Genomic DNA, 26130 nt, shown 5'->3' on the forward strand with positions numbered 1-26130 from the left:
ACAGTGTTATCTCTGCCATTTTTAAGTTTCCCCCTAAATACTGACTGTTTTAAATTCTTAGTTCATCATAAAAGGTTTCATGCATAAGGATAGTCCAGAGAATCATTGTTTATGGAAAATAAAAGTCTATGGAGTTGGACTATCTTAGGTGATTGAGTGACTTATGGAAAAAATAATGAGGGATGTGTAGTCAGATACTGATTTTCTTGTATCTTCTTTTCTTCCCATTTTCAAACTGGATTATGGGGCAGCTTTCTAGTCTACTTGGTGAGTTCTAGGTCAGTAAACATGAGACTCCATTTAAATAAACAAATAACAACAGAACAAACAAAGGTGTATAGACCTGAGGAATGACATCTGAAGTTGTTGTTTGGCCTCTACATTCACATATACACATACATGTGCATCCACACATATATATACACATATGCAAATGTACTGGCCATGCTGCATGCACTATATTAAAATAATATAATAAAACAAGGAAACTCAAATCTGGCTATGCTGGAAACACTTTTGTATCTTTACAACAGCTATATCAATACGAAACTACTCTAAATGTCAACATAAAAAACGAGGTAGTAAACATTTTACTTTCTGATTATAAATTACCTATAAAGGACAGGGGAAGTATGAAGTGGTGGAAATAGGCTAAAAATAAAGTGCTTTCCAGAGAAATAATTATGAGAAAAATGGCAACAGTGAGTAGAGGGAATTTTTGCATCTATTTTCTTCTTGTTTTGCTGTCCATCACATTTGAAAGGAGCTTAATGCTTGATAGGTTAAATGATGTTGCTTACAGTTTATAACTAAAACCGAACACAATTTCATTTACATTTTTAAAGTTTCCTTTCTATTTTATGTGTTTGAGTGCTTGTGTTCTTGTATGTCCATGTATCTCATATGTGTTTTGTGCCAGTAGAGATCAAAGGAGGGCATTGAATTCTGTAGAACTGATGTTATGAATGGTTATGAGCTACTATGTAGGTGCTGGGAATTGAAGCAGGATCTTCTGCATTAGCAACAAATGCTGCTAACCACTGAATCATTTCCTAGTTCCAAGGTGAAGGATTTTGAAGAAAAGGTTGCTATTTCATTTCACACCATTCTAGAGCCTTGGAGTCTAAGCAATCTGGCTTCTTGATTGGTTTTAATTTTGAAACTCAACACAAAGACAATAATCTCACCCAAGACATTTGCATCTCACCCCCCAAAAAACCCAACCAACCAAAGAAAAATTTTAGATTCATAACCTTTAGTTGAGTTACAAGTATTATTTTCATGGATTATATTAACTTTCTTAGAAGCAAGCAAAAATCACAAATTCCTTTACTGAGCTTTTCTTTAAACACATGTAGTTTTGCTTAGAGGAGAGATTGGAATTTGACAGCAGACAATAACGTTTCCTCTCCTTTTATGGAAAATATTTTTTCTTTTAGTGCCAGGGCTTGAACCTGGGACCTCACACATACTAGATGAGCACTTAATCTTTCAACAACAGTCCCAACCCAGAGAAAAACTTTTATGAGATTCAGTCTTCTCTGGAGATTTCCGGTAATGAGTGTTCTGAGGGGAGCAATTGTCCCAAGGAGCTCCATTGTCTTGCTTCCCTAAAGTAACATAACAACTCTTGTCAGTCTTAGGTCATGAGACATTAATTGTTTACTGCAAATATCCTGGAAGTGAATCTTTAATACATCTTCTGGGACTTTTAAGGCCTCAAGTAAAATTGAAGTCTTTTGGGTGTAGTGATTCATGACATTGTTCTTTGGGAATCCTGGGGACAGATGTTCTCAATACCACCCACAACGGTTGTGTCAGCTCCAGAATAAAGCGTTCCAGGCAGAGCTGATCACAAAGAAGTTTGGGGCTCAATTATTTTGGGGTTACATGAGGCCTGCAACCATCTAAATACTTCTCTGAGCAAGTAAAGTACTCACTTTTAGGGAATTTTCATAGAGAAAAGACTGGAACATAGGCAAATATGTGGTCATAGACACAATTGAGATATTTTAATCTGTTTAAACAGCTTATTAGTTAATACAGGTGGGGCTGTGTGATATAAGTACTTCTATATGTGCATGAAAATATAATGAAACCAATTATTTTGTAAAATTAATTATATGCTAATAGGAGAGTTAATTAAGACCTTTGTTAATAGAGTTTCTCATTTATGTTAGGCAACTGTGTTAGAATTTCATCAAGAGCAAAGAAGGAAAAAGACAAAAGAGTTGAGAAATCATACATCCTTAGGTTGGAAAGTCTCATTTAATAAGTGCAATAAAATAGGGTCTTATTTTCTAGAACAACCCTGGGTCCAATTTGTTCTAGCATCATTACAAAGTGTTCCCACTGTCCATCATCACTCCAAATATTTTCTGATTCAGATTAAATGGCCAATCCACTTAAAGATCACTAAGTCTGAAACCAACTTAAATGATTCTTTCAGTATATGAATTCCAGAGAAGCAGAGCAGCAGATCTTGAGGGTTAATGTATGTGAATATACATAAAAGGTATCATTAACTAAAATCTCAAATTTCATCTCCCTCTCTCTATCTCTCTTTGTGTCTGTGTGTGTTACATATGTGGTTTTAATGTTTGTAATTTTACTAACGTACAACTTGAAATTTCTGAGTTTTAGTAAAAAAACTCAGAAATTATATTAGTTCTGACAGGAATTGGGTAATGAGACTGGAAATCATGTCTAAATATTTCTTACATTATCTATAATGTTAAGTTGTACAATATAGTACAAAATAAAGAACTCCTTTCTTTAAGAGTATTTTAGTCTTTGAATGTTCCACACATTTATGCAATTATATTGCCTGTACCCATTTATTACTGCTTTCTTCCAATGTCCCTTTGTACTCCCATCCATAGTCCCTCAGCTCCATGTCCTCTTTTTATTTGTTTTTATTATTAATAACTCTGAGTCTATTTAGTTCTGCCCCCAAGTACATTGGTATATGGCCTTCAATTGAGGCATAAGCAACTTACCATCAACTACATCTGCAAAAGAAAGTGACGTTTCCCCCTTCAGTGGTCTTCATGCCAGTTACTCTTCTGATTGGTCTGAGGTCTTGGATAGCCCTCCCCTACTGATGCTGGAATTTTGATTGGCTTGTGTTCATGCAGGTTGTGGGCAGGTGACCCCAGCTGCAGTGAGTTGATGTCATGTCTTCTCCCATGACCTCCTTTCCACCTGTCAGCAATTGCATTCTTCTTATTCTTTTCCTGGGACTGTGAAGTTCCCTGAGACACGGATGAGGACCGATTAATAAAGATGACCCCTTCAAAGCTAAACACTCAGTTATTTATACTCAGCACTTTGACCAGTCATGAGTCTCTACATTATTACCCACAACTAAAACGTTTCTCTGATCAAAGTTAATAACAGCACAAATCTATGTGTATAGACATAATTTTTTAGAATGCATTTTTGGCATGTTACATTTGATGAGCCTGATGATACAGACAGTGCAGAGAATTCCTTCTGTGTGAGGGTAAACTAGTGAGGTGGGGGGAATAGGATACTTACAGATGAAGACACATGCTGAGATGATAGAGGTATACAGGGAGAGAGAAATATTCCTGCAGTGATACATTACATTCTTCTGTCCAGGCGTAATCTCTTGAACACTGAGTATCTGAGTCAGATAAGAATTCCAGAAGAGAAAAAAAGGAAATTTTCTATAAGTTTAGTCCAGGGAGAAAGGCCAAACTGAGCCTCCAATTATACTAATCAAAAGTCCTGAACAGGTAGAAGAGCCAGACTGTTGGTATCATAGCAGATCCATGGAAGGGAGCTTCAAGACTTGAAAAAAACCTCTTTCTCTTCCAAAAAAATTGTTAGTTATTATGGAGAGGAGTGAAAACATAGAAGAGTTTTAAGGGGTTAATTCTCATAGCATGGAGGTAAAGCAACAGCTTATATAAGAAGTCTCTAGAAAATATTTATTTCCTAAATTGTTGCAGAGCAGAGACTTATAACAGTTGTTTGAAATGCAAGTCCCTCTCCCCCCGTTAATCCCCTTAAAATGTTTTCTTTTCCTAGGCCCAGCGTCACTACGATTTTATCAAGAGGCAGTCGCTAGAGCGGGTACCTGTGGTATGAGTGCCCTGTGCCTGAGCCATGCCTTGTCTGTACCTGAAGAGATTTTATTTTACAGACTGATTGCTCACATCACCTATGATCTCACATCTCCCTGTTGGAATCAATTGCATTACCTGCCACAAATCATTGTGTCTGCAGGGTGTTCATTCTGAGACAAAATTACAGGCCTCTTATCTATTTGTGGGGAGGTGAAAGCAGGGGTGTGCTCATGAATTTCAGAGCTGAGCACCCCGACTCATCCTCAGGAAGGAAAAAAGCAAGAAGATGACATGTTTTCCATCAGTGGACTGAACTCTGGAAGGCCGAGAGTACTTCTGCTTTACATTTAGATTAAATGTTCTTTCTCCCAACAGCTTCCTGGTGATTACCACGGAGGGATTTCAGATGATGAGGGGGTAGTTACATTCCCCTCACATACACTTGGTCTTTCTTTGGACTTCTGAGGTGTGCGGGGGACAGAAAGGCTAGTGCTGATGGGTTCCCTGACTCAGCCCTTTGACTATCACTTTCTGTGGATGGAAATAGGCTTTCAAAGTGAGATGCTTCTCACTGGGGATTTCAGAATCAGCCATCATCTTGAGAGCAGGGTTGCCTATAAAGGCATTAATTAACAAGGCAGGTCTGTGGGAAATGCAAACAGCACTCTGGGTTAGAGGTGATCATTTTCCACTTTACCTTAAAATTCAGATTCATTTGTGGTTCTGCTTTCAATACTGGTCCACTTTCCTTTAAAAAGAAGTATTTTTTTTATGATGTGAATCATATCTTAAGTTCTTTTTATTATGGATAGTTCATATGTATTTGTATGTTGTTTATTTACTTCTTGAACCAAGAGAGGTCTTTGAAATTCCTGTCACAGTCACAAATTGCTTCTGTGGTCACCTAGCAACATGGATATAACACATTCTGAGTTGTACGGAGGAGTTTTACTTGTGTACTTTATTGTATTATGCAGGGTGTTTGAGAAAACAAGAGGCAGGGAAATCAATAGGAAGAGCAGAGAGGCTTTCCATTGTTTCTTCCCCACAACTCCCGGGAACATCTGTTCTCATTAATCTCTAGTGCCTTGCTCCATGTGATAGACACATCCTGCATTTCTATTCATCTTAAACAGGGTCTGCTGAGAACTGTTGTTGCATAGCAATATGGGCAGATGCTTTTAAAATGTGTGTTTTTCAATGGATTCCAAAGGAACAGCTTTGTCCAGCAGGGTGAGAACAGAACAAAGCATGTTTCACCTTATGGGTATTGGTATGTTGCTGAGGTCAAAAACACTTTAGGCTCAGTTTAACAAATTGGGTGGTCTTAGCTTAATTTCTTGCAGAGTACCAGAGTGGGGTTAATGTTGACAAGTGCGTAGTGAATTATGTTCGAGTTTCCCTAATGTGGTCTGTGAACGACTGTAGCTCAGTACCACCATATGGTACGGAAACATTAGGAAAGTCTCCATTAGGAAAATTAGCTACTTTAAAATTCAAAATGAAGATTACCTGATAAAAATTCTGGAACAAGATTGGGATCCTATATAGCCTGACTTTTTTGGAAATTTAAAAGTTAAAAAGGCGATGAATTTTAGAGTCAGACACATAAATTTGAAAGACACATAATATAAGAATTTAGCCAATTTTACCTTGGAAAAAGTAGTTTAATCTCACTAAACCTAAATATTACCACGCATAAAGTTTAAATAAAACTGTCTACCCTGCTTGGTGGTGGTGGTGCATGCCTTTAATTCCAGGAATAAAGCTGTCTACTTTGCCTGGTGGCGGCGGTGCATGCCTTTAATTCTGGGAATAAAGCTGTCTACCCTGCCTGGTAGTGGTGGTGCATGCCTTTAATCCCAGGTAGAGGCAGGTGGCTCTCTGAGTTTGAGGACAGCCTGGACTACTGAGCAATTTCCAGGACAGCCTGGACTACACAGAGAAACCCTGTCTTGAAAAAACCCAACCAATCAATCAAACAACAAACAAAATTGTCTACATTAAGGGATGACAAGAACCAAGTTGGTGTGGATTTTCATACTCCTTCCACAACAGAAGAGGTAGGTAAAACTGTTCTGTTTTCCGAGCTGATTCTATTAAAAAACCATGGATCAAGTGATCCACTTGGCTGGGGTGGGATGGGGTGGGGGCTGGGGAAGTAGGAAAGATGAGAGTGATGCCAGGAATTATGTAGATAGTGAAATCAGACAGCACAGGGAGGCATTTCACACACTGGTAAAGGTATGCAGTTCAGTTGGGCTCTTAGAATAAAAGCCATGTGATTCCACAGGCAATTTCATCAGAGTCTATTTTCTATGCTCATCTTTTAGCTCACTGACTTTGCCATTCAACAGATTGTTCTTCAGTTCTATCATGTGTTAAGGCAAACCCAGGCTTCTTTAAATCAACCTCTCTTACAATAGCCTGTAGTGGTGGGATTCATCCATTCATGGAGGTGGAGTTCTCACGACCTTGTCCTCTAAAGATCTCACTGCTCAGGACCATTGCTGCTTAACTTGAGCAAGAGTTTTAGAGCAGACATTCAAAACATGACAGATCACGACACAGATCTCCTTTCTCTTCCATTTCCATCATTTCTTTCTTAAAAATATTTTTTTTTTTTTGGCACTGTTAATTGAACCCAGGGACTTGTGAAGACAGATCTTATTCTAATTGTGAAGACAAATTTCCCTTTCCAGGAATCACTTCGGTTGGAGTTGTTTCTTATTTCTTCCCTCTTAGACATTTATTTTATCATAAATTATCATAACTTAATGTACAATTACTTAGCTCACTGAATAACTTTTTAAAACATTTGTATGTGGTTTCTTTTAACAAGCAAGATCTTCTTCAAAAAAGTAAAATTATGTGTGTGTTTGTGTGTGTGTTTGCGTGTCTCTGTGTGTATGTATGTGTGTGTATGTATGTGTGTGTATGTATGTGTGTGTTTGTGTGTGTGTTTACGTATCTGTGTGTGTGTATGTATGTGTGTGTTTACGTATCTCTCTGTGTGTATGTATGTGTGTGTATGTATGTGTGTGTTTACGTATCTCTCTGTGTGTATGTATGTGTGTGTATGTATGTGTGTGTTTACGTATCTCTCTGTGTGTATGTATGTGTGTGTATGTATGTGTGTGTTTACGTGTCTCTGTGTGTGTATGTATGTGTGTATGCACATGTGAGAGTATAAGGTGTGGAGTTTCAGGCAGTTGCAGGATGCCTAGCTTGTTGTGTGGGTTTTGGGTTCTGACTTTTTTTCTCATAATGTGCAACAAATGACCTTAGCCACTGGGGTCATTACCGCTCTACTTCCCCAATCCATCTAGGTATTTTAATATTCTTCTGTTCTTTATACTACTTATCAAAACCTTTAATGTGGTACTATTATATAAAATATGACTAGTACTTATTGATTGACCTGCTGGGGAGTTTACGTTTTGATGTAGGAGGGTCTTCTGTCTATGTGTTACTTGCATTGGTTAATAAAGAAACTGCCTTGGCCTTTTGATAGGCCAGCCCTTAAATGGGTGGAGTAGACAGAACAGAATTCTTGGAGGAAGAAAGCAGAGTCAGGCAGATGCCATGATTCTCCGACCCAAGATGGATACAGGTTAGGATCTTTCCCGGTAAGCCACCACCTCATGGTGCTATACAGATTACTAAATATGGGTTAAAGCAAGATGTGAGAATTAGCCAATAAGAGGCTGGAACTAATGGGCCAGGCAGTGTTTAAATGAATACAGTTTCCGTGTAATTATTCTGGCTAAGCTAGCCATGCGAGAGCCTGGCGGAATGAAAAGCAGGCCTGCTCGCCTCATCACTACAATGTTTTAGCTTAATTTATTCTAGTAGCCAAAGAGATTATGTAAATATACTTCTTATACCCTTGTTTGACTCTCCTTTACAAACACATGGAAATGTGTGTTTGGAATTTTTCCAATTTTCTTGTGGAGCTCCATGATTAATTCAGGCCAATAACTGGCGAATAGGTTATGTGCCATGTTCAGAACCAATCAGGACAAAGCCCTTGAAGGAGATGAAGATAGGAGATACAGCAGCATGGATAACTAAGTCAGCCTCTGGAGAACAGCAGCCTGTGTGAGAAATCTTTCGAAATAGTTATTGGGCAGGTCTTTTTCAAGATGTAAAATAAAATTATACTCCTGTATTTGATTTTTTTGTTGTTATTTTCTGGCTTCATCTGCTAGAAGACGTGGAAAGAATTCATCATGACCCCAAGTGTGTCACGAAAACGCAGCAGTATGCGAGGCAAGCAAAAGCAGTGCTCATATTCCCGCTCATCCAGTGACCTCCTGCATCTCAGTGCTGTCAGCATTGTTCAAGTTCAGAAGCATGACATCACTGAATTCTATTAGAACAGCCTGCACTGATGGGAAGAAAGTCAACGAGAAACATATGTATTTGTTAGCAAGAAAGGGAAACCAGTGGCCATATTTTTTGTGGCTCATATCAATTCCATTGCTTCAAAATGATTTCTGCAGTAGCAGAAATGACATCACCAGATTGACTGTAATAAGTCATCTCACCAAGGTAAGGGATACAGTGACGTGACGCTCTATGATGTTATTGAAAAGCTTATCTCAGCCAGCAAGGACTGAAGGTGCACATCTGCTTTTCTGGAACATTTTCAAATGTACCCCTGTGAAATCTTTTGTGAGCATCTAATAAGTAGAAGTCCCTTTGGCTGTGATTTTATTTTGCACCTATTATCTGTCTGACTTGGGACAAGAAATAAAGCAAAAGAGTTGTTTGCTATATAAGACTTGAGTTCTCCTCAGTGTTATCTTTTATTTTAGAGGTAGTCTAGTGGGGTGTTTTGTTTGTTTCTCTACGTTATGATTTTGTACACAAACACTCAGTGATATTTGTTGTGTTAATAAATGCTAAGCATAGCTATGGAATTATGTGTAGTAATAGGAGCGGCGGGCTGCTTCCCGCCACCTGGCTAGCTTTACCCAAAATAATTACATGGAAACTGTATTCTTTTAGACACTGCCTGGCCCATTAGCTCTAGCCTCTTATTGGCTAGCTCTTACATATTGATCTAACCCATTTCTAATATTTTGTGTAGCCCACGAGGTGGCTTACCAGGGAAGATCTTAACCTGCAGCTGTCTGGAGTGGGAGAATCATGGCGACTGACTGACTCGGCTTCTTTCTCCCAGCATTCTGTTCTGTTTACTCCACCTACCTAATTTTCTGTCCTATCAGGCCAAGCAGTTTTCTTTATCAGTTAACCAATGAAAGCAACAGATAAGATACAAGGCCCACCTCCATCAATTATGGGAGATATTCAGTGGGTTTTTAACCTGTGGATAAATAATTACAAATGAAATAGTAATTTTGGCTGGATGTTTCAGCTGGCCTAGGGTGTGGTAATGTGTAAAATCAAATTTAGCAGCAAAGATCAACTGTTATGATCCTTTCTCATAAGCTTCTGCTGTGGGTATGATCTTCACTATATCACCTTGTGTCTATGTACTTGCCATGATGTAAGGGGGTCTCTTTTTAGACTTATTTATATAGCAAAACATATTATAATGATGATGTGTATATTGGAAATCTGGACTTTGGCAGGTGATTAGTGATTCAGTATCAACTAGAATAAATCTCAGGTCTTACGTTTTCTCAGTTAACCTTGATGTCATCCTCGAACCTTCTTTAGCGTGCAGCTTCCACTTTGAATCTATCATCAGTGTCTTCAAAATATGTTTAGAGTAGTTTAATCCTTAACAGTTTAATAGTTTAAGTCATAAGTTCATCCTTATTACCTCATGGTACCCACCGAACTACGATCCATTTCTTCATCTTTTCCTTATTAGCATATGCATAGGGGTGGTCCAGTGAAAATATAACCCAAATTTGTTAGTCCTTCATTTAAATGGTTCTAGTGATTCTCTCTTCTACGTTGTGGTTTTGTATATCTGGTCTCCACATAAACACACACACACATGCACACACACATGCACAATGATTTTTCAGTGTTTCACGTAGAACAAAGATCTTCCCCTTCAAACCTGATGGAGGTCGTATACAGTTGAGAATCATATTTTATAACTGCTCTATACTATCAAGAGAATATGTAGAGGGATAATGCACTGCATGTTATAGATTACAAGAGTGTCTAAACTATACTTGTCACCTTGAAGTTTATTTTCCTTTAAAATGAAAGCATTTATCATTGTGCTGCAAATTAGGGTGATTGGTTTCTTATCTCAGCTTGGCATTTCACAATGGGCAAACATTTAGTTTCTTCATATGCTTGAGAAGTTTTCTTATTGAATGAATACTAAGATCTAGCCAGTTATAGTAACTGTAATAATTATCTTGTTTTGCCCTGCTGGACTCTAGGGACTGGAAATCTTGTGTGCAGTACCAAGATGCCTCCTTAATCTCAGAACAAGAAAGAGAGGAGCAGAGAACTAGAGTGCATGTGGTTGAAGTTTGAGCCTGCTTATCTGTACAGGCATCACTGCAGGTGATGAAGATTGGAGCTCCTGTCAAACCTTACCACCAGGTTACAGAGAGGACTCTCCTGACCCCTGGCCAGCCCTGCCCCAGGCCATTAGCCATTGCTATGACACCTCCCTCCAAGATTCCATCACAGAAGCTGAAGCTGAAGCTTTTCAAATCTTTTATTTCAGAAGTATTTCAGGCTGAGTGTAGCATTTTTTTTTCCTGGGATTTTTAATTTGCTGAGAAACAGTTCTGTGGACTGCTGCCATATAAAGAATAGGAATCATGTCATATGGGATACATATTGTAGTGGCTGCTTCTGCCTCAGCCATCAATCTGAAATTCAGCTCTTTCAGAGGCAACACCAGGATGGTAGATGATACATGCAACAGAGAAACAGGGAAAGGGGGACATAGGGTCTGAGAGAGAAGGAGGGATGGGAGGGGAAGGGGAGGGAGAAATGGAGAGAGAGAGATGTACATAATGACAGCGAATCACCTCAGAAACAATGCTGTCCTGGGGTGAGAACATTGTATCACAGAAGATGAGGCTGTGGGTTTTTAATAGATATCATTAAGGCCTTTGTGACAAAGAATAAACAGCCCACACTTAACTAGGTGGGTTTTCTGTTTAGCAGCCAGAAACAAAGTCCCTCAGCAAAGCTGAGTGACCCAGGAGGACATAAGAATGATCACAGGTGGCAACACCTAAGGGTTCTTATCAGTTTTAGTGAGAAAAAAAAAGAAAGAAAATAAACTTTCACAAAACTTAGACTTAATGCCATATTCATATTGAATCTATTTTGGTTTGCTTTAAATATATTTTCTTTAAATACATATGTAAATAGACTTACTGACAGGTTAGTAAATATAGAGGTATATGGAATTCCATACCACGCACAAAATTCATGTTTAGACATTTTCAAAACTCAGTTTTAGAGGTAGAGCACACATTTAGAATGAAGACTTCTGTTTCTCTTTGTTTCTTTGTCTCTTCTTTCCTTTCTTGTTGTGGACCCAGGGCTCTGAATGTATTAGGCAAGAGTTCCTCCCAACTTTAGCTCTGAAATACGTTTCTTTAAATTGTCTGTCCATGATGAACATGAAGCATACCTCAAGTGCTGAATCAACAACTTGCTGTCCCCATTCTGACACGACTTTCCAACAGGTTCACCACCTCCTCACTCACCCCTGACTCTTCCTGCCTGTTGTCAGATAGTATCTGCTCTGTGAGTCCTTGAGGGTTTTAAAAAGAAGAATTTACTCTTTCCCCTTGATTTTTTTCTTAGTCTTTACCATTATTATTACTATATTTTAGGATTGCCATGCCCTACTTTTGTTGGAGAATATAAAACGCATGAGGGAGGTTTGACTTTTAATCTTGGTCTTTAGTACTTTATGCTTCAACTTAGAGGAGCACTGAGCATGGTTGTTTGTGAAATATGTTTTTAGTAATTGTGGAGAAGTAGAGCTAAAGAGACAAGCTCATCAGTTAAATATGCTTTTTGCTCTTGCACAGGACTTGAGTTCAGTTCTTAATACCCTGATTCAGTGGCTAACAACAGCCTGTTAAGTGCAGCTCCAGGAAACCAATGGACTTTGTGGACACCTTAACATATGTACACATAGAAAATATTTTTTTAAAAAAAGGAAATAAAGAGTAATGGGAGGGAGGAAAAGAAGAGGAAAGGACTTGGGAGAGGAATCACTCTTACCTTTGTGGAGAAGTTAAAAAAAGAACTAATTTGGGAAGCTCTTGCCTTTAGTTGAGTATCACAGATTAATGGCTTGTTTTTAGGTGGAAGTAGAGGGCATTGAATAATGAGGGGCAGTGATTCAAATGCCATGAAAATCATCTCAATGTACGTGCAGCTCAGGTTATAAATGTTTAATTGGAATCTTCATTAATAGCAATTTTCCTATCACTCAGTTCTTTCAAATAGATTCTAGGTGCAGGGGGATTCCTGGGGACAGTTTAGCACAGAGTTTTACAGCATAAATACAAAGAGAAGTTGCTTCTCAAAGGGACATTGCTAAGTGTCTTGTAAGAATTTTAGTTGTTACAGCACAGTGGTAATACATCTAGTAGGTAGAATCAAGGAATGATTCATACTTCTTACAAGCACAGGATGTAGCCAATGACACTGGGTTTTCTTGTCCAAATAATGAATAGCCCTGTTCATGGAACAGGAGCTGGTAAGATTTTGAATGGTCTCTAAAATCTATGCTAGCACTGAGTTTTTTAATAGTTTTTCAGTACAAGATTTCTCTGTATAACAGCTCTGGCTGTCTTTGAACTCACTTTGTAGACTATGCTGGCTCAAACTCACAGAGATCTGCCTGCCTCTGCCTCCCGAGTGCTGGAATTAAAGGTGTAAACCTCCACTACTTGGCCTGCATAGAATTTTTAAAAAATATAGTTCCATTGAAGTTATATAAAAAAGAAAATGCATGTGGATTATAAACAAAAGCTTTCAGGGTGCTCTTTAAAGTCTACATTGATATTTTAGTATGTGATTGCAAGAACACATCTTAAAATTTTTCTGTACTACTGGTTTGTCTTTCTTTGTTTTCTGCTATTGTGATAGGATAGTTGAGATAGGGTGATCTGTAATAAACAGAATTTATTGGATCCCAGCTCTGTAGTGGAAGGCTGCTTGTTGGTTCCCGGTCAGCCAGCTAGCTTAGACCTGAAATAATCACACAGAAACTGTATTAATTAAATCACTGCTTGGCCCATTAGCTCTAGCTTCTTATTGGTTAACTCTTACATCTTAATTTAATCCGTTTCTATTAATCTGTGATTTTCCATGTGGCTGTGGCTTACAGGCTAAAGTTCTCAGCATCTATCTCTGGTGGCTCCATGGTTTCTCCCTTACTCTGCCCTTCTTTCTCCCAGCATTCACTTTAGTCTTTCCTGCCTACCTAAGTTCTATTTTACCAGGCAAAGGCAGTTTCTTTATTCCTTAACCAATAAAAGCAACACATATTCAGAAGGACCTCCCGCACCATTTCTTCTTTTCTGTTTAAACAAAAATGGAGACTTTAACTTTAACATATTAAAATCACAAACAGGTGTCAAGTAATAATTACAGGAGCAATATTTATATCTGATGTGGGAGGTCCTTCTGTCTATGTGTTGTTTTTATTGGTTAATAAATAAAGAAATTGCCTTGGCCTGTTGATAGCACAGAACTTAAGTAGGTGGGGAAAATTGGACTGAATGCTGGGAGAAGGAAGGTGGAGGAGAGAAGCTTGGAGCCGCCACCAGAGATAGATGTGCTGAAACTTTCCTTGTAGGCCATGACCTCGTAGTATTGCTGAGATTAATGGAGATGGGTTAAATTAAGATGTAGGAGTTAGCCAATAAGAAGTTAGGGTCAATGGGCCAAACAGTGATTTAATTAATACAATTTCTGAGTGATTATTTTGGTTCTGGGAAACCGGGACAAACAAGTGGTTTCCTGCAACATATATGTACTTTATCTTTTATCATAACAAAGGAAAACTCTAACTCTAACTATAACTATTCTTCAACTCCATCAAAGACTCCAGAAGGATATTACCTAAGTAAACAGGAAGTAAATTGTAAGCAACTTTCAGAACTCTAGAAATGACAGAGACATCTCGTCTGGACAGTCACTCAAAGTTCTTTTGTACTGTTGGGGCATCCATCTTCAGCCTACAGGCCCAAAGTATTCAGCAGACTTTTCCATAAAGTAGGAAATTTCAAAGACAGCTCCACTTATATTGGCAGTTTGCCAGTACTTTCTTCTGTGTCCTTCAGAATGTCTAGCAGACTCTTTCATGAAGCAGAAACCCTGAAGGATGCTCTCACCTACAGGCAAGTTCAGCAGTCATTTCTCTGTGGGTCCTGCATGTCCAGTTCATCAAGCAGTCCAGGCAAGAGCAGTTTCTTGACAAATGGTCAGCCAACTCCATAAGGAGCCTCTTCGATGCCCATCATCTTCTTGAAGCTATTGGTACTGCCAGAAGCAGATGTGTCTCATTGCCATGAAAAATCCCAAGTTATTAAAACATTTTAAATGCCCTATTCTGTAGTCTTTGAAAGGTGTGAAGAATGCCTATTCATCTGAAATGCATCTCTGTGTTTGGCAGCAGGAATCCGCCATGCTCTCCTACTTGTGGTGCACACCTAGTAGACCTGATCCTGCCACCTGCCCAGGTGGGGGATGCTGAGCTGGTCTTTCCTCCCAACTCTGAGTGGGCACACGAAAACCTAGGCCCACAAATGCCATCCAAATACTCCATAGTCAGAGTTTGGGCTGGCAGCATGGCCCAGGAAGCTGTCTTTTTAAAAAGGCATGGCTTTTTTCTGCTACCAGTGAATCAGAAAAACTTCCCTCAAGAGAGCTTCAGCACACCACCAGCTGAAAAAAATTGACGCTAAACGTTGTTTTTTCTGTGTCTAGAATTTTTTTTCAAGCTTTTTTTGGGGGGGGGGTTACATGGATTTAGTCCACCACATAGACACGCCAAATGTAGTGGGAATATGCTTGTTGGTGCCCAGCAGCCCAGCTAGCTCAGACCTGAAATAATCACATAGAAACTGTATTAATGAAATCACTGCTTGGCCCATTAGCTCTAGCTTCTTATTGGCTAACTCTTACATCTTAATTTAACTCATTTCTAGTAATCTGTGTATCACCATGTGGCTGTGGCTTACAGGCTAAAGTTCTCAGCATCTATCCTGCTGCTCCATGGCTTCTCTCTTGCTTCCAGCTCTCTTTTCTGGCTGCAGTATTCAGTTGCGGTTCCCTGTTCCAGCAGAGGATCGTGATGAGTCTACCCCTAAATAAATAACCCTTTATCATTCATAATTCTGAACTGGTGTGGGATTATTTTGTGACTTCTGCCTTCACAGCTCTGGTGAGTAGGATATATGCTAAGGTGTCGGCATGTGGCAAAGGCCTTCTTCTGTCACCACATGGTGGAAAACAGAGAGAAAATACCACAAGGGACGAAGGGGCCCGAGAGTCATTATTACCCATAATATTAATCTGCTCACAAAGTACTTTGCTTCCACAACATAAGCACCATTAGTCCCCACCTCCCAACACCATAATGTTGGAGATCAAGTTTCCAATTGCTGAAGTTGCACGATACTAATGTAGTTCTTATTTGCAGCAACGTTTGCTAATCTTATTGTGGTTTTCTTTCTTAATTAAAAATATTTTTCCCATCTTGTTCACAACAGCTAGGTGTAACATGAAGTACTGGGTGATAAAGGTGATTCTGTAAAAATCAGCCTTCAGAATACTGAACAATACTTTACAGAAAGGATAAATGGGAAGATGTGTTTTAAAGTGTCCTTTATAGTTAGCTCCTCCACTTGCAGGAAACTGTGAGAAGGATATCCTGAGGGTTTGTAGTAGGGAATATTTTCCCGAATTTGCATCTGAGCACAGGACTGACCCAATCTCTGGCTTGACAGCTCATTTAAATTGAAATGCAGCCAGTGCTGCACTTCCTGCCCCACTACCTTTCCTCTGGCTCTCATCTCCTCTGATGTTTATTTATGTAACAGTGAATGTAAGGATCTGGCTGTGTCTTCCTGACTCCAGCTTAGACATGCCTGGGCCGGTCATTACAGTGCCGGTTTCAACACTAACCCTTGAGCAGCAAAGACCTTAACAATGCACAGTATGCCTGAAGTGCTGATTTTTTCCCCCTTTTTTCCTTTCTCTTGCAACTAGCAGACTTTGAAGTGGACAGTCTGGCTTAATGTTTATATAGTAAGTAGGCCAGGCCAATGCCAAGTTCTAAAGACCTGGAATGAGAAATCATCCTGACTTGAGCATCTCCATTTAGGCAGAGTTACTACTTCTTTTTTCACAGCATTCCAAACTTTGACAGTTTGTGCAATGGTTTATGTAATTATCTTCTATTCTTTCTTTTAAAAGATAAGCCAACTGGGAACTATTTAGTGAACCATTGTTGTGCGACTGAGATGTAACACATGTGTAGCATGCACGAAGCCTCTCGTTTACTCCTTAGACAACTCTCAATAAATTCATACAGAAAACTTGATAGTAAACACATTAATAGTTTACTTGGAAAGAATTATGTTGCTGTATTGTCATTAATCACAGTGAGCAATGCTGGCAGAATGCAGCCTTTCACCTTGCAGTTTGTTTTCTTTCTTTAAAATTAATAAACTTCCTTTTCCAGAATAACTTTAGATTTACAAATAAGATGGAAGCACAAAGGTAGACCTTGAGTCAGTAGCCTGTAATTTCTGGTCTAAGAGGCTAAGACAGGGGATGGGGAGTTTAAGGTTTCCCTGGGATACAGGGCTTTGATGCCCGGCATTAATAACATAGTGAGATCCTGTCTCAAAAATCTAACAAAAGGGTGCATAGTTCTTGTCTGGTATGTACAAAACACTGAGGTCAGTACTCAGCTATAGACAGACAAACAGACAGACAGACAGACAGACAGTCATGGGGGGGCAAATGGAGGAGGAGAAAAAGAAACAAGACAGTAAAAGAAAACCACAGATTCTTTGTTAGTTCTCTGTCAAAATCTTTCACATCATCACCTTGCACTATTTGTGTGGTACAGCTATTGAACTGAAAACCAGTCTAGATGGGTTGTTGCCAACTAGAACACACCACTTTATGTTGTATCCTGTAGGTTTTGGCAAATGCACACTCTCATAAATTTACCATTATAGCATTATACAGAATTGGTCATCACCTCTAAAATACCCTATGTTACTGTACTTCTTAACACACCCTTCCCCTGTTCTTCTGAACTTTTGCTAGCTAAGTTATTATTTAAGTTCTCCTATATTTTAGCCATTTCCAGAATTATACACAGTTGGGATCATAGAGTCTGTGGCCTTTTTAAGCTATCTTCTTTTGTTGTTCAGCAACTGGAACTGCTTGCCTTGCCAACACGTGTTTTTCCTTTTGTCCCTAAGTTGTATTCAATTGTATGACAGATTAGTTTACTTGTGTACTTTTGAAAAAATAAGGGAAATCAATGTAAGATTTTTTTAACACATCATTTTTTTAAGGTTTTGAGAAAAAATGTGAAATACCATTGAACACAACAATCTGAGAGGGGATCTTTCAGTTACCTGACAAGGTTTAGTGAGGATGATGTATAACAAGATAAGTGTTCCTTCTTAGAATGTTACCTGAGCATACTATTCATGAGAACATTTGTTTAGGTTGTACTAAGTGGCAAAGTCTCTTCTTCATGGGGATGGATTAAGAAAGGAGGCTTTTCTATGAACCCTGCTGGTAATGCCAGCTAGCAAGGCCCTTGAGGCATAACTCTGTTCTGCTTAAGTCTTGACTGCTTTGCCTTTGTGTCTGTTGTCAAATTTCTTATTTTTTCCAATTCCAGAAATAGAAAGCCTACTGACCAGAACCCTGTAGTAAGTTAATAGGAATTCAAATCTTGTTGAATATTATTGTTGAAGAATAGTTTTATACAAATATCTTATTAGGACATTTATTAAATATTCTAGGCTGGATAAAAATAACATTTTGTAACATGTGTATTGCTGTATTAATGTGTATATACATGAACATATGAAAGAACATATCATACAGACACACATCATGGGAGGAACGTCAAAAATCAAAGGCTAGGAAGGAAGCTGGGTGATAGTGGCACACACCTTTTAATCCCAGCACTTGGGAGACAGAGGCAGGCAGATCTCCACGAGTTTGAGGCCATCCTGGTCTACAGAGTTAGTTACAGAACAGCCAGGGCTACACAAAGAAACCCTATCTTGAAAAAAACAAAAAGTGTGTGTGTGTGGGGGGGTTAGCAATGAATTGTAACCTTTCAGATTGTATAGATGTAGGTAAGAGGCTTTGCTTTCTATGATATATTTATGTGTGTGTGCATATGTATGTGCCAATGTATGTGTGAGTGCACATGTACATGTGTGTAGAGGGCAGTATATAGAACCCAAGCTGGCTTTGCACCTTAGATCATCCTGCCTTGGGTTGGGCTGTGGTGGCACACACCTTCAATCCCAACACTAGGGAGGCAGAGGCAGATGGATCTTTGTGAATTCGAGGCCAGCCTCGTCTACAGAGCAAGTTCCACGACAGACTCCAAAGTTACACAAAGTAAACTTGTCTTGAAATGCTTCCCCCACCCCCCAAAAAAAGAAAAGCAAAGAAAATCATGCTTCCTTAACTTCTCAAGTACTGGCTTATAAGTGTGTGCTACATTGTATTATTATATTGTGAATATTATTATTATTTTAGAGATGGGTTATGTAAAAAAATTCTTTCATTTTTTTCCTGTATTATCAAAATGCTAAAATACGTATCTAAATTATAAGAACTAAAATAAAGCATAGTCCAGTAGTGTAATTTGGGAAACATCCTGATATTCACATTTGAAGACGGAAGAAAAATGCAGGTGTGCAGCACTATTTAATCTTAGTGTTCAAGTTTCATTTCCAGACATAAATAACTTTCCTTAAAATGTTCCTTCTGGGGAATTTTCTGATTACATGTGAGAATAAAAAACAGTTGAGGGATCAGTGAGTGTACACGGATACTGTTTTCAAGGGAACAGTCTCAAAGTAGTCCAGATGCTTGTCTTGACATTTCTTCTTCCTTTCCGAATAGCACACCAGAATATAAGGTTCATAATAACAAGGCATAAAACTGTCTTTATATTTTGTCATTTAAGGAGAGCAGGATGAACACCGAGAGCTGCTGGGAAGGAGCAGCACCAGCCCTGGCCTGACCACTTGTGGAAGTCTGGTCTCCATTCTGCCTGATACAAAGGACGTCTGTGGAAGTGCTCAGCCGAGCAAACAGGAATGTGTTGTGTCTCCGAGATTTCCTGTCCACCCCCCTCCTTTTCTTTTCCCCACAGAGATGGATCTTTTGGTGAGAAGACATCTGTGCTTTCTTCTTTCTCTTCAAGACTGAATGTCATGATTTAGGACACACGAATGTAATTTCAAGTTTGACTGCCTGCTGGTTTATTTCATGCACCTGCTTTTAGAGGAAGGAGAGACACGATTTTAAAAGGCCATTTTGAGGCCAGAGATGACATTTGACCTGAGATGTCCCACAGGAACAGGGGAAACAGAAGTACTTATTCATAATGGGTGACTTACACAAGGAAGAACACATTCTCAATTATATTTATATCATCAACACATAGACTTTTTCATAACTTATTATTTTGTAGATTTTTATCCGGTTCACAAAAACCAGTTTCTATTTATAGCTATATATCTGTCTTGATTTATAAGTTAAAGATTTTTTTCGTAAACGTCAGTCTTTAGTGGTTTTTTAAATATTTTGTTTTTAAAATTAGTTATAAACTAAAAAATCTGTAACTGTGATTTTCTAATATTTATTATTCATTTCTAACCAAAATATAATCTAATTAAAATCTTTTTCATAGCTCAATATTAAGTAATCCCCTAAACAGAATTGTTAATAAATTTTGATAAAAGACTAAAACATAATAAATGGAAGATCTAACAAGCCTTAAATCACTTCCTGATATGAATGGGCATGCATCTTAAGTTAGTTACCATGTGCATGTCTTATTTGTTTTAGGAAAATAAATATCAGAAAAGAGAAAAAAAAAATAAAAACAAGCTCAATATAGATGTTAATCAGAAAACCCATCGTTGCTTCTCTTGGTTACTAAGAGCATGGATTTTTCCATCTTTGATGTCGTGAATCAGGGGAGTTCACTTCTAATACTCTGGGGCCAATTTGCCTAAAATAATTAATTTCTTGTACATTGTAAGTTGCTCAAGCATTGCAGGGGGAAATGGCACTGCCAAGCTGTAAACAAAAGAGTGTGCGCTGGCTTTATGGTGATGACCACCCTTGTTAGCACTGATGTGCAACAGATGTCCCCAAAACCTGCACCAGTCGAAGGTGGGAAGAATTCAGTTAACGGTTTGTTTTGTGCTTTCCTTTTAAATTATTTTTCAGCCAAGAAGTAGCCCTGCCCTGCCCTTCCCTTCCCTCCCTCCTTCCCTCCCTCCCTCCCTTCCTCCTTGCCTTCCTTCCTTCCCATTCTTTCGTTCTTTCCTGTATAAAATGTGGCAAAAATAAGAAGTGTTATTATATTGTTGGTGGGCGAGAAATTTTTATTCACTTATTTTAAAATCAGCAATGTTCTCTGCTACTATTAGAGTGAAGTCATCATTTTAACCTAAGTGTTTTGTGCATGTGTGTGTGTGTGTGTGTGTGTATGTGCATGTGTGGTGTGTTTATAAATGTCTGTATAGATGCATATACCCAGTCATATGTGTGCTTTTGTATTCTTTGCCTAATTCTCAATTAACCTAGAGTTAGACTATTAGCTATCAGGCCTCATTGATCCCTGTGCATTCGCCTTCTACAATGCTGGGGTATTAAGTCTACGTGTGGGAATGCCCAACTTTTTATTCTCTGGGAGTTTGAGTTCATGTGCCTGCCCAGCAGGTGCTCTTACCCATTGTACCATCTTCCTGTCCCCCAAATCTATCTTTTAGTCTCTAAGTATTTTTATGCTTGCTTAATGAATTAGTAAGACTTGAGGAAATGAAAATAAAGGTAAGTTATTGATGGAATAATTTCCTTGTTATTCCCAACTTGCTGGGATGTGATCAGATTTGGTGGCAAGTAGGTCATGAAGGAAAGGCAGAAACTATTTCTAGCAAGTCCCTCAGTCGATTTTAATCCTCAAGCAACCAACTTTAGTCTTTTGAGAGTGAATCCTACAGTAAACCTAGAAGGTTTTAGTTACTTTTCTGTTTTGTTAAAGCTGCCGTTTCAGAAAAGCTAGTATGATATTGAGTTTTATCCCATGGAATCTATAAGACAACGGTGATTTAGAGGAGTGGACAGTATTCTGGTATTCATAGTTTCAGCTGAAGGAAGTTGTTGTTCCTTTTGGAAACTACAGCTCCCAGACTCCTCCTGGATTACGAATACCTGTGCACTCGGGCGTGCACAGGTGCAGGTCATTTCTCCCAGATAACCTTGCGCTTCCCCTTAAAAAGCGAGCTTCCACGAGGTCTTGCTCTCTCTTGCCCTTTTACCCTTGTGTGTCTCGCACACCCATCCCTTATCGTGTCCCCCTTCCCCCCATTAAAGTGCACCCACGTGGGAGCCACGTGTCTTGTCTCCTCCTTTTGCGCGTGTCTCCTCTATCCTGTGTTCGTCCACACACCCACCCGCCTTTAAAAGAATAATAGAAGTAAAGATAAGAAAATCTTTAAAGAGAAGTATTGTTTTGTCTCGTGCTGAGAGGGAAGAACAAGCCAAGAATCCACAGAACTGTACAGAATTAAATCTTGCCTACTTTTTGTTCCGCTTTTTCTGGGTAGGAATTCTCCACCTGTCTTTATTGGCTTCAAGCTAGTAACTTTGTATCCTTAGCACAACTTGTCTGTCTGTGTGTGTGTGTGTGTGTGTAGGGACAAGATGCAGCTTTATGTCTACACTAACTCAGTGGAAAATTCTGAGGCTAAGCTCAGATTGCAGTAGGGTTTTGCTTTATTTACAATTTCAATTCCTTTGTACTTCTAATATAGTAACATATTTTTTTAAAAAACTTATTTTGTACTTAATTAAAATATGACATCATATCCCCTTCTATATACACCAGCCAAGACTACTGCAACTTCTGTTTTATAAAGAGCATTCATCTTTGAATCCTAACGGCACTCAAGCATATACGATCCCTAAGGGAAAATTGACTAACATGGCACCTACTTTTTTCTTCTCAAAGTTTTTATTTCTCACTTCTTTTTTTCCTGGTTTATCCTCATACTTTTTCAATGTCAATGACTAAACTTAGCATAAAGAGGAAATTGCAGGAATCTGTTGTGTAAGATGTAAACAACTGGATGAAACCAACCACCTGCTAGGGGGTTGCTCCTTTGAGAGTATCCTTCTGATGTCCTCAGGGGCTTAGTTAGCTGGAACCTCCAGATCTCTACCACCTTGAAACAGATGGAGTTGTATTTTGCATCTCTTGATGGTAAGTCTGAGAGACAGCTGGTTTATCTATTGAACTGAAATCTGATCATCTAAGCTCCTCACAAAAAGAGGAATAAAAGAAAAGCACTCCCATCAAATCAAAAGAAAAAGCTCAGAGCAGACTCCTTTAGGAGGGCCAAGTTTGCCAAGGCCTCCCTATAAAAGTTTACAGTGGAGATAAATAAAAAAGTAATCTGTAGACAAAATCCCACCTGTATCCAAAGAAGAGGACTTCTTCAAAAGGGTTGAAAGACAGACTAAGGATTCTTCAGAGCCAGATGCTGTGACTGAAAGCTCTCCACCAACTCAAGATGATACTAAGTCTCTGATTTATTCAATATCAAAGAATTCTTCCATCCATTCAAAGTCTGGGAGGAATTTTCTCTGGGAGAGATTTTCATGCATCTCCCCAATTCTCTTTATTCTGACATTGTACTCAGAACAAAGATATGTAGAAGATGCTGAAGAAAAAAAAAGGAGAAATAAAACATAGGAAGTTTGAAGAGGCCAGTTATGCCAAAAAATATTATGAAGCATTAGCAAAGTCTAATCAAACCCAAAGAATAGTTGCTGCATGGCTATTATTTGCAAGTTGCAAGGTGAAATCAAGGTGAAAGTGATGTTGACTTGGAATTGACTGCCCAGTGAAGGAGAAAGAGGTGAAAACAAGCAAAGGAAGAACAAGGGTTCTTTGAAGACTAGAGATCAGAATGCAAAGAAGTTAAAGCTCATTTCATGGTCTTTAAATTTCACATAGTGAAAATGTCTTTCTTCCTCTCTCAGTGAGTCAGTCTTTTTGTAATATTTGGCCTGAGAATTCAGTCCCTCTTCACTGACTGTGTCATTTAATAAGTAAGCTGTTGTCCTGCCATTCACTTCTTCCTTTATTTACAAAATAACCTTTTCCACACTTCTTTGGATCAATCATAAAATATATTAGAGAATTCTGGCATGCTTAAAACCTCATTGATTTTGGTGCCTCAATCAAAAGAAATCACAGTTTTTGAAGTAGGTCTTAATTATTTAATGTTTTAGAAGCATGGACTTACTTAATTGACCCAGGCTGATCTTGAATTTCTCCTCTCAGCTCCTGAATGAATCTTCTGCGCAGTTGGCGCTATAGTCATGCATACATCTTATACTAAAGATTGTATTCTGGGTTCTATTAGAAGGCATCAAAAATAGCTCAAAATTATACCTTGTAGATTTTTCAGGGATTAATGTCTTCTGAGAGCTGTTGTATGATGGAGGAGTTACTTTCATTGGTTAATAAAGAATCTGCCTTGGCCCATTTGATAGGCCAGCCCTTAGGTGGGTGGAGTAGCCAGAACAGAATGCTGGGAAGAAGGGAAGTGAGCCAGATGCCATACCTCTCCTCTCTGGTCTGACGCGATGGAGCGAGCCACCAGGTCAGACATGCTGAATCTTTCCCGGTAAGATACCACCTCATGGTGCTACACAGATTATTAGAAATGGGTTAAGCAAGATATGAGAGTTAGCCAAGAAGAGGCTAGATATAATGGGTCAGGCAGTGTTTATATGAATACAGTTTGCGTGTTGTTATTCCGGGTGTAAAGCTAGCTGTGCGGGAGCTAGGCGGGAGAAAAAGCAGGCCTGCCCGCAGCTCCTTCTACAGTTGTACATATTTTTGGAACTTGTACCAGATCTAATATTGCATGGTCTATACTCAGAATGATAGGTGGCATTCATGAGTGCAAAGGAACTGATACAATGGTATCCTAACTTCCCTACTCCAAAGACTTAAGCATGTGTTCCTTCATCACTTTGGAAGCTCTCATAGGTGTAACACAAGGGGACATTGTCTAAGTCATGCAATAATAGCAAAAATAATGTTTAACTACTCCAAAGAAATAATTAAAGTATCCAGGATATAATAATTAAATTCCATGAATGAAAGATGGAAACTTCCTCTTACTGACCTTTAGATCATAATCACTGTTTTTATTCTAATTTTTATTGGCATATTGTTGACTGATATTTCTGTCCCGCACAGTCCCACAGCCATTTAGTCCCAAATAAACACACAGAGATCTACATTAATTATAAACTGATTGGCCTATAGCTCAGGCTTCTTATTAACTCTTATAACTTATATTAGCTAGCCCATTATTCTTGTCCATGTGAGCCATGTAGCTTGGTACCTTTTTTGGTGAGGCAGTCACATCTTTCTTGCTCTATGTCTGGTTCCTTCTGTGTCTCAGTGATGACTGCAGACTGAGCTTTCCTCTTCCCAGAATTCTCCTGTTCTAGTTGCTCCGCCTATACTTCCTTCCTGGCTACTAGCCAGTCAGGGTTTATTTAAAATACAAGTGACAGGGTACAGACCATTATCCCACAGCCTTTCCCCCTTTTTAACAAGAGCTCTGAATCGAAACTCCTTTGTTTCACTTTTCTACTGACCATTATCCATAACAACTTGTAACCAACATTCTAAACAGAGAAAAACATCTATAATCCATTTTTTGGGAATGTTGGCATTATTTTTCAGGATACTTCTTGCTGATTGGGGGCACTAATAATCTTATGAGGACCTAAAGAAAATTTAGAATTATGATCAAGTCCTGACTGTAGTATCCTGTGAGGTTTGATCATCTAGGCAGCAGTCTTTGAACTGTTCTAGAAGTAGAACTCAGACATCTGGGTCATTCCTTCTATTGGAGATTTCTCAGGGGGTCTTCCTTGGTCAAACCTGATTTTTTTTTAATGCAGAATAAATCCATAGTCCCTTATTTCCTGTGGAAACAAAAGCAAAACTTCTCCAAAGTAACATGTCTTTTGACTTAAATTTTAAAGTCAAAGCTCTTTCAGAATATATATATATATATCTGAATCATATATATATATATATATATGATTAATCCAGCAGCATTTGTAATAAAACCTTTTAGCAGCTTTTGCTCCTTCCTCAGTTATAAACAATTTAAAGACAACATAGTAACATACAGTATCCAGATTCTCTGTGTATTTTTCATCTTTATGTGGCTTTATTTTAAACTCGATTTCTTTTATTTTTTTATTTTTCGCTTTTTGAGACAGGATTTCTCTGTGTATCTTTGGATGTCCTTGAACTCACAGAGATCTGCCTGCCTTTGCTTCCCAAGTGTTGGGATTAAAGGTGTGTACCACCACACCCAATTATTCTTTTTTTTCTTTAAAGGAATTTATCCTTTTTCTTTTCTCTCACAAGCCTACATATATTTTTAAACACTTTGGAAATTATTTAGAGGGTTTCTGCTTGAAACTATCTTTACTGTATCTCTCTTTTCTGATCACATGAGTCTTTAATATGCTAAGTGATATGGCTAGAACTAAAGCTGCATTTTTGACAGCTGGATCCAGCCCACTCCTTAGATTTTTTTTTTTTCTGAGAGTCTAGCCTCATAGCAGAGGTGCTGGCCAAAGCCACATTTATTCCCACAACTCTATGGAATTTCAAGGTCCCTGCCACCACCAGTCAGCTTTTCATCAACATCATTTAAGTGTTTCATGGCAGGACCTCTTAAAAGAGCTACAAGGTTTTGCAGCTAAAGCTGAGTCA

General features: G+C 38.6%; 1 long non-coding RNA gene across 5 annotated transcripts in view; it reads left to right on the forward strand.

Annotated features, from left to right (window-relative positions):
- Positions 1-19859, forward strand: part of LOC126497711 (uncharacterized) — a 49292-nt gene extending 29433 nt beyond the window's left edge. For all 5 annotated transcript variants that reach the window (XR_007590673.1, XR_007590676.1, XR_007590677.1 and 2 more), the window contains 3 exons: positions 4057-6157; positions 8306-8648; positions 19261-19859. This is a non-coding gene — a long non-coding RNA (uncharacterized lncRNA). The remainder of the gene's footprint in view (positions 1-4056; positions 6158-8305; positions 8649-19260) is intronic.
- Positions 19860-26130: the final 6271 nt, after the last annotated feature.

Source organism: Alexandromys fortis, unplaced genomic scaffold (assembly GCF_014885135.2).
Source record: "Alexandromys fortis isolate MF-2015 unplaced genomic scaffold, M_Fortis_MF-2015_v1.1 scaffold_23, whole genome shotgun sequence".
Classification (NCBI taxonomy): Eukaryota; Metazoa; Chordata; class Mammalia; order Rodentia; family Cricetidae; genus Alexandromys; species Alexandromys fortis.